At 37.1% G+C, this 10,487-nt stretch overlaps 1 pseudogene; it reads left to right on the top strand.

Moving 5' to 3' along the window:
- LOC143546314 (fasciclin-like arabinogalactan protein 7 pseudogene) lies at positions 1 to 315 on the top strand (annotated as a pseudogene).
- Positions 316 to 10,487: the final 10,172 nt, after the last annotated feature.

Below are 10,487 nucleotides of genomic sequence, written 5' to 3'. Positions count from 1 at the left end.
ATGCACATTGGGTCCGGTTGGACGAACACGGTGGTCAACAGCAGCGTGCATTCGACTGACCCAGTTGCGATTTACCAGGTGAATAAAGTGTTGCTTCCGGAAGCAATTTTCGGGACTGATATTCCTGCTCCATTGCCAGCACCTGCGCCGATTCCGAATGTAGCTCCGGTGGCGAATACACCCGATGCTGATGGTGGTAAAGGCCCGGCTGCGAAGGCATCAGCTCCTTCGGCTTCTCACCGGATTAGTTGGTGGAGTGTGTGGAGGTGTTTGATGGTTGTGGTTGTTTCCGGTGGCTTTATGGTGGTGTTGTAAGATGAAGAACAACCATTGTTTTGATATCCTATTTATGTATTTCATTGATTGATATTGAACTCATCTAAAATTGAAAACCAACGTTGTAGATGAAATCATGAGGAAAGGAATGTGGGGAGATGGTTTTGAGAGGAGCTTGATTTGATCGGAAAACCGTCTGGACCGATGATTTTGAGGGGAAATCCATTGGGGTAGGTGGGTAGTGGGACACTTGACAGCTTGGTATTGGATCTCGAAAACCATCGGATTTTTTTCAAAACTATCCGCCAATTGATTTCTAATGACTATTTCTGGAATATAACTTTTTGAGGGACTATTATAGTAACATCTCTCCTCATTTGGACTATTTTCAGAATTTTCGCAAAAATTAGACTAAAAATTATTATAGAAACTAAAAAGAAAGTTATAAAGTTTAATTCAATTGTCTAATCTTACTATGAGTTTTTTTTTGCACACCTATGCTATATAGAAGCATAAAAGCCTTTTTTTTTCCATTTTATATTATTATTTGTATATATCTTAAACTATTACCCTTCTTCCTTACTTAAAACCGTAAACATGTAACTTCGGCAACACTCGCCTCACCAACTCTGAATCTTTGTCACCAAATCTTCTAGTGAGGCTTTGTCAAAGATTTACAGGGGCCGGTGTCAAAATTTTATAAGGACCGATCGGGATCTTAAAGCATTTATTGTATTAATTATTTTTTCTCACAGGGGTCGCCCGACCCCTGCCCACTACACTTAGGTCCGTCCCTAGAATAGACGACACATACGTTGAAACAAAGTTCATCCAAGTTATTTTATAATGTAATAATATATATATATATATATATATATATATATATATATATATATATATATATATATATGGGGAATGGATCTTGCAAGAAATTATATTATAGCGAGAAGTACGAGAAGTGAATCTGAACCATTGATTTGTTTAATCAATGGCCAACAAAACAAATGACAAATTCGTAAATACAAACACATGTGTATGATATATTTTTAATTAAAAATGATGCATATGTCTTTTGTGATGTAGCCCTTTTTAAGCTAGATATTAATGCATTTATCGGTTTCATTTTTATGCTTAATCAATGGTCATAGTGTCATATATAATTTTTACTATTTTATTTCTTTCACTAAGCTAGACATTAATTTATGTGAAAATTTTATGTAGATTATTGGCATGATCCGCTATTTATTATACGTAATTTAATATATATAAAAAACAGTTTATTTTGTACTTTGTAAGTGGTATTTAACGGTTTCATTTTTTATGCTTAACCAATGGTCATAGTGTCATATATAATTTATACTATTATATTTCTTTCATTAAGCTAGACATTTCTGTATGTGAAAATTTTATAATTATAAGTTATTAGCATGATCCGCTATTTATTATATGTAGTTTAATATAAAAAAGAGTTTCATTTGTACTGTGTAAGTGGTATTTTGAATTGTGTATGTGTAAACTTTATTGTATTTCGCTTCATATATGTACTGTGGAGATGGTATTTCGAATTGTGTACGTGTAAATTTTGTCGTGTGTAAGTTCATATGTGTACTGTGTAGGTGGCATTTCGAACTTTGTACGTGTAAATTTTATAACATGTAAGATCATTTATGTAACATCCCGAAATTTCAAAGTGATATTAATTATATTACTTACTAATAGAGGGAAAGTTTACTCGGGTTGTCAGGAAACAAATAATAAAGTAGGAGTTGGTATGAGTCGGGCTAGTGTTGGATTAATGGAGACGAGTTAAATGAGAATGGGCCTTAGGTCCATGGGATTTCAGGGATATAAATATCCCCTAAACCCAAAAATATCTTCATTTCCTTACTTTCTACACACACACTCCAAAAACACACACACCATCTACACCGCCGCCGGGCCGAGGAGAGGAACGGGCAGATCCGAGAGAGAGAGAGAGAGCGATTAGTTGTGTTAACAAGTTAAACGAGATCCAAACAAGCTCAAAAAGGTATGATTCTTGATCTTTGAAGTTTAAAGATCCAAGCTTTTTAGTGTATAAACGACCGAAAATGGTCGGGAAGCGTAGTGGGTGATATTGAACCATAGCAAGGGTGTTAAAATCGCTCAAAATGCTGGACAGAAACCTAACAGCGGCTGATCTGGGCAACTTCGCCTGCAACTGGGCAACTTCGCCTTCAAAGCGATGAACTTCGCCTGCAAGCTAAGTTCACCTGATGAACTTCGCCTGCAAGCTAAGTTCGCCTGATGGCAACTTCGCTGTAAAGTTAAGTTCGCCTAACTGGTAACTTCGCCTGAGGCCAAGTTCGCCTGATGACAACTTCGCCTGAAGCTAAGTTCGCCTGATGACAACTTCGCCTAAAGCTAAGTTCGCCTGGTGACAACTTCGCCTAAAGCCGAGTTCGATTAGGAAATAAATTAAAAGCGATAAGTAAAAGTAAGCTAATACTAGGCCACCAGATTAGATCAGGCGAGTATTGATACGTGTAACTTGTACAGTCAGCCGAGCTCAGTTAAAGAAGGGATTTACAGCTATCAGAAGAAAGAAGCAGAGTTCAGGTGAGTTTCTAGCCCCATTCCTTGTTATGTTTTCGGGGCTGTGTGCATACTCGATGTGTTGTTAATACATTTATCCTAAGTGATAAGTGTATGTCATATGTGATATGTGTGATAGATATGAATGATTGTTTGTCGGTACGCGAACGATCTTCGGATATTGCGCGTACTGTCAGGTTAAAAATAAAGGTACGAATATTATATATCGTAGATGTATGAATATTTCAAATGAATACTTGTCGGGGCGTGAACGATCTTCGGATATTGCACGTAACGACAAGGGGTATGGTTGTTAAATGAATGAGTTAAAGAATGCCTAGAGTGTTCTTATGTTATAATGTAAGTATGTGTATTTAGGTACACGAATGGCATGTGAGTTCTACGTTCGACATAGTAAGTTAGGATGGCAAATCCCTCTAGCTTCTGTCGGACATAGACTCGGCTGGTGATGGCGTAGTTAAGGACTGCGAGCCTTATACGTGAAGTAGATGATATATGTAAACGTAGATAAGGACTGCGAACCTTATACGTTATGTAGATAGGTGTCAGCATAGGAAAGGACTGTGAACCTTATACGTGCTGATTTTGTAGCATAGGGGAGGACTGCGAACCTCGTACGTGCTATGAATTAGGTTGCAACATAGGGAAGGACTGCGAACCTTGTACGTGTTGTGGATGTATTTCAGCATAGGAAAGGACTGTGAACCTTATACGTGCTGATTTTGTAGCATAGGGGAGGACTGCGAACCTCGTACGTGCTATGAATTAGGTTGCAACATAGGGAAGGACTGCGAACCTTGTACGTGTTGTGGATGTACTATGGTATAGGGAAGGACCGCGATCCTTGTACGTACCATAAATGGTGAACATAGGTAAGGACTGCGAACCTTGTACGTGTTCACGACCTTGAGTACAGGTATAGACGGTGAACTATGAACGTACTCTCGGTAGACTGAGGTTAGTGATTGTAGATATGTATGTATGTATGGTAGCAAGTATGTATGTAGAACAGAAGGGTAACTAGTGAAGTATGTATATGTATCTACGGATATGTATGTATGTGTATGTATTGTATGGCGTTCGATTAACTAGAACTCACTCAGCGTAGCTGACTTTTAGTATGCACGCAGGTGAGCTGATTATAGAGTTAGCATGAGGATGACACACGGCATGGATTGAACGGCTGGCATCTGAAGAAAGAAGTAAAGATGTTTTAAATATAAAGTTTTGTGTTATGGTATCAAAGAAAAGATTTAATGTTTTGTAACAAATGATTGATGTTTTATATTCCGCGAAAAGTTTTAATAAACTCTGATTTGAAGAACTGTGTTTATGAGTAAATCCGACGCTAAATTAGGGCCACCGGGTTCGGGGCCTTACAAGTTGGTATCAGAGCAAAGTTCGAGAGATTTAAGCATCCTACATGCTTAGACTCGAACAGAGAATGGGATTTAAGTTAGAAAGAAAAGAAGATGCCAGTCCAAGAATGCCATGTGTCGCTCAAGTAAGATCAGTAAAGGTAAAGTGTATGATTAAATGATATATGTTAAGGAGAAAGGAAAGATATGTGAACGACAGGGATAGGAATAATTGATTGTTTGATTTGACTAACTGCTTAAGTAGAACCAACACAAATAGAATCATAAAGGGAAGTGTATAGGACACGGAAAGCAACGTGATCAGCTAGTCATAGCTGGCCACTGTTATTACCTGTTAGCCTTGCTATCCTTGTACTAAATAGTTCCTTGAGTAATGATGTTTGTGTTGTCCCCTTTTAGAATACTGATGGCTGGAGCTGGAGAATTTGTGGGAACTGGGGGTCGCACTGGACGTCGTGGCAGGCCTCGTCTTGTCCGGCAACCCTCGGTAGAAGAAGCTTCCCACACCGAAGATGAAGGAAGCGCCGCTGGAGGAGACCAGAACAACAACGAAGAAGTTCAACTTAGCCCTGCAGTTCAAGCAGCCATTGTTCAAGCTGTAGTTGCTGCTGTGAAGAACCTGAATCCCGAAGGATCTGCTGGAAGCCGTGAACGAACTGTTGAAGGGGCGGGTGGTGATGGTAGGAAGGATGGGGAAGGAGAAAGAGGGGCCTCGAGTGAGGATAAGTCTGTGAAAGTCGATGACAGGAGAAGAGGCCAAGGTGGGTGCAACTATAAGTCCTTCAAAGAATGCGACCCGCCAAAGCTGACTGGGTTGGGAGACGCAATCGCTACACTCCAATGGATAGCCACTATGGACAAGGTTATCCGCATTAGCGAATGCCGTCCCGACCAAGCTGTGGGTTATGCTACTCAGTCATTTGAGGAAGAAGCTATGTATTGGTGGGAAGGTGTGGAGCAGAGAAAGACTAGGGATGAGATCAAGGCGTTGAGATGAGACGATCTGAAGGAGTTGGTGATGAAAAAGTTCTGCACAGATGCCGAGGTTGAAAGGACGGAGATAAAGTTCCTGAATTTAAAGGCCGGTATGATGACGCATCGTGAGTATACTACTGAATTCAACCAACTATCTAGGTTGGTGCCTGATATGGTTGACACTGAGGTCAAAAGAATCAAATGTTATGTGAGGGGATTGCCACAAAAAGTCCGCATGTTGGTCAGGACAAATAAACCTGCTACTTTTGACTCTGCTGGTGAACTTGCAGAGGTGGTTTATGCTGACCTGGCTGAGGACGATGTGGTGGTGGGGGAAAAGAAGGAGAAGAAATGGGCTACCTCTGCTAAGCGGTCTGGCGAGATGGTGACAACAACTGATGAGAGGAAGGCCAAGGTTGGGAACAAGGATGCGTGTAAGACGTGTGGGCGAGTGCACCCGGGGGAATGCAGGATTGGGACAGACAGGTGCTATCGGTGCGGAAAGGGTGGGCATTACTCTCGAGACTGCCCTGATCGTCCAAAGTGCTACAAATGCGGAAAAGCTGACCACATGGCTAGGGATTGCAAGGAATCAGGGGCGGGAGGTGCGGAAAGATAAAGATTTGGGGAAACTGCAGAGAGGAACGCTTGATGAAGGAATAATTGTTCATGCAATGGTTTTATTGCTTTTGCTTAAGGACTTGTTGTGTGTTAAGGTTTAAAACTTATGGTTATCAGTGACGTGTAATATATTGAGTAGGTTATGAATGATTATTATGTTATAATGAAATGTTGTTTTAGACAATAGTGTTGAAAGTACTAATCGAAGCCCTTGGAGGTATGAGATGAGTTGTGGTACATCGAGGGTCTCATGGACAAGCTACCTTAAATAGCTAAAACACATGACCACCATTCGATGACTGCAAAGTCGGAAGTAAGAAGGATAACTCAGAAAGCGAAGGCGATTCAATAAAGCGTGTAAATATAAGAAGTTTTCCTTTTATAGGGAATAAGTTAGGTTTCGGGGACGAAACCTCTTTAAGGAGGGAAGACTTGTAACATCCCGAAATTTCAAAGTGATATTAATTATATTACTTACTAATAGAGGGAAAGTTTACTCGGGTTGTCAGGAAACAAATAATAGAGTAGGAGTTGGTATGAGTCGGGCTAGTGTTGGATTAATGGAGACGGGTTAAATGAGAATGGGCCTTAGGTCCATGGGATTTCAGGGATATAAATATCCCCTAAACCAAAAAATATCTTCATTTCCTTACTTTCTACACACACACTCCAAAAACACACACACCATCTACACCGCCGCCGGGCCGAGGAGAGGAACGGGCAGATCCGAGAGAGAGAGAGCGATTAGTTGTGTTAACAAGTTAAACGAGATCCAAACAAGCTCAAAAAGGTATGATTCTTGATCTTTGAAGTTTAAAGATCCAAGCTTTTTAGTGTATAAACGACCGAAAATGGTCGGGAAGCGTAGTGGGTGATATTGAACCATAGCAAGGGTGTTAAAATCGCTCAAAATGCTGGACAGAAACCGAACAGCGGCTGATCTGGGCAACTTCGCCTGCAACTGGGCAACTTCGCCTTCAAAGCGATGAACTTCGCCTGCAAGCTAAGTTCACCTGATGAACTTCGCCTGCAAGCTAAGTTCGCCTGATGGCAACTTCGCTGTAAAGTTAAGTTCGCCTAACTGGTAACTTCGCCTGAGGCCAAGTTCGCCTGATGACAACTTCGCCTGAAGCTAAGTTCGCCTGATGACAACTTCGCCTAAAGCTAAGTTCGCCTGGTGACAACTTCGCCTAAAGCCGAGTTCGATTAGGAAATAAATTAAAAGCGATAAGTAAAAGTAAGCTAATACTAGGCCACCAGATTAGATCAGGCGAGTATTGATACGTGTAACTTGTACAGTCAGCCGAGCTCAGTTAAAGAAGGGATTTACAGCTATCAGAAGAAAGAAGCAGAGTTCAGGTGAGTTTCTAGCCCCATTCCTTGTTATGTTTTCGGGGCTGTGTGCATACTCGATGTGTTGTTAATACATTTATCCTAAGTGATAAGTGTATGTCATATGTGATATGTGTGATAGATATGAATGATTGTTTGTCGGTACGCGAACGATCTTCGGATATTGCGCGTACTGTCAGGTTAAAAATAAAGGTACGAATATTATATATCGTAGATGTATGAATATTTCAAATGAATACTTGTCGGGGCGTGAACGATCTTCGGATATTGCACGTAACGACAAGGGGTATGGTTGTTAAATGAATGAGGTAAAGAATGCCTAGAGTGTTCTTATGTTATAATGTAAGTATGTGTATTTAGGTACACGAATGGCATGTGAGTTCTACGTTCGACATAGTAAGTTAGGATGGCAAATCCCTCTAGCTTCTGTCGGACATAGACTCGGCTGGTGATGGCGTAGTTAAGGACTGCGAGCCTTATACGTGAAGTAGATGATATATGTAAACGTAGATAAGGACTGCGAACCTTATACGTAATGTAGATAGGTGTCAGCATAGGAAAGGACTGTGAACCTTATACGTGCTGATTTTGTAGCATAGGGGAGGACTGCGAACCTCGTACGTGCTATGAATTAGGTTGCAACATAGGGAAGGACTGCGAACCTTGTACGTGTTGTGGATGTACTATGGTATAGGGAAGGACCGCGATCCTTGTACGTACCATAAATGGTGAACATAGGTAAGGACTGCGAACCTTGTACGTGTTCACGACCTTGAGTACAGGTTTAGACGGTGAACTATGAACGTACTCTCGGTAGACTGAGGTTAGTGATTGTAGATATGTATGTATGTATGGTAGCAAGTATGTATGTAGAACAGAAGGGTAACTAGTGAAGTATGGATATGTATCTACGGATATGTATGTATGTGTATGTATTGTATGGCGTTCGATTAACTAGAACTCACTCAGCGTAGCTGACTTTTAGTATGCACGCAGGTGAGCTGATTATAGAGTTAGCATGAGGATGACACACGGCATGGATTGAACGGCTGGCATCTGAAGAAAGAAGTAAAGATGTTTTAAATATAAAGTTTTGTGTTATGGTATCAAAGAAAAGATTTAATGTTTTGTAACAAATGATTGATGGTTTATATTCCGCGAAAAGTTTTAATAAACTCTGATTTGAAGAACTGTGTTTATGAGTAAATCCGACGCTAAATTAGGGCCACCGGGTTCGGGGCCTTACAATTTATGTGTTATGTAGGTTCAAATATGGGTTGTAGATACCATTTCGAATTGAGTATTCGTAATTTTTATTTTCTGTAGGTTCATATATACACCGTGTAAGTTGTATTTTAAATTATGTATGTGTAAATTTTAAGGTGTGTAGGTTCATATATGCACTGGGTATGTGGTATCTCGAATTATATACGTGTAAATTTTATCGTGTGTAGGATCATTTTATGTAATATGTAGGTGTTTTTACGAATTCGGTATAAAGTTGAAAATATTTCTAGATACGGTTAAATTTGAAATATTATGACGAACAAATTAATCATAGATTAAAAAAATAATTTAAAACAAAACGTTGTTTGTTACTTGGTTATATTAGTTGATAAACTGGTATTTAAAATGCATCAATTATTTCATGGTAAATGGAACTAGTGAAAAAAGAAACAAAAATAAATCCATACTAATTAAAAGACATTTAGTGGTATAAATAAATTGTAACTTACAAATCATAAATTCTGGATATTAAAGCTTTAGACTTTTATTTAGGGATAGATTAAAAAAAATTAAATGATGAATTATTTTAATCTACCTATACTACCCTTTTATTTATTTATTTTATTTTTTTCTAATATTTCATTAATTACAATAAATGAAATACATATTCAACCACTGATTAATAATCTAATGGTTAAGATCACTTCTCGCACTTCTCGATATAAGAATCATTTCTGATATATATATATATATATATATATATATATATATATATATATATATATATATATATATATATATATATATATATATATATATATATATATATATATATAAGGGAAGTATAAAATGAAAACCCATTTGGGTTGTGAAAACCTGTAAAAACCCTATGTAACATATTTTTTTTTTTGTTTTTTTTTGTTTGTTTTTTTGCATATGTGATATATGTTGTTACATTTAATACAAAACATCAAAAAATCAAAATAAAAAATTGTTTTGCTATTTTTTAACATTTTTATTAATTTTTATATATGTTTTCAGGAGAGAGAAAATGTTATATTTGTAACTTTTATATTTTTTATTAACTTTAATTGTGGAGCACTAGTTTCAAACTTTAATTAAAAACATGTGGTTGAGAATGAGTTTATAGAGTTTTCACAACTAAAGTGAGTTTTTATTTTAACCTTATCCTATATGTATATATATATATATATAGGATGAGTATCATTAGATAGATAGATTGAGAGAGAGAGAGAGAGATTTGACCTGACTAGATTTTGAAAACAAATTATGTTGGTATGTAAATAAAAATAAGCACGTTTGAAAGATGTATTTAAAATTTAACAAAACTTTATATATTAAAAGTTACAAAATATGATTTAAATAATCTATCTATCTACTATAATAAAAAACTATCACTTTTGCCACTTGTCAATCTCATAGCTCTCCTCACATTTTTTTCAACCAATTTTACTATAATGGTCCTTATCTAATAAGTCATTTCAATACATGAATTCACTATTTTTATTAAATGTAAAGTTAACTGATTCATTTATTAACATTAATGGTGGAATAAGAAAATAATAAAATATAAAAATTGAAGTTATAGGTATGTTAGAATAAAATTTTAAAGTCACGGGTAATTGTAAATAAAGAAAATAAAGGTGCATCGTTGTTGAAGAATTTTGAATTGTATGGTAAACTAAAAGTTGTTTTTAAACTGGGATTCGAGCAGCATTGTATAATTTTTTATATAACATTGGTTTCAAATTTGGATTTAATATTTTTCTCATATGCATTTGAACTTAAGAAAATGTGTATTTTCTTAATTTTCTTCAAACATTTTGTATAAATATTGCAAATATGGAGAATACCTATTAATATATTTTGGTGTTTAGCATTACATCATGGAAGTTGAATATTATAACTATAATTTATATGTATAGAGATTTACTATATGAACTATCTGCCATTTTGTAGGATGCATATGAAATTAATCCTTTCTTTATATGATTTTGTTTGTGTAGTATAAAATGTTTTAGCAATACGAAGATCAATATT

The sequence above is a fragment of the Bidens hawaiensis genome, unplaced genomic scaffold, assembly GCF_021521415.1.
Source record: "Bidens hawaiensis isolate Kalapana, Puna unplaced genomic scaffold, B.hawaiensis_p1.1 tig00000055_1, whole genome shotgun sequence".
Classification (NCBI taxonomy): Eukaryota; Viridiplantae; Streptophyta; class Magnoliopsida; order Asterales; family Asteraceae; genus Bidens; species Bidens hawaiensis.
This window is presented reverse-complemented; position numbering and strand designations above follow the sequence as displayed.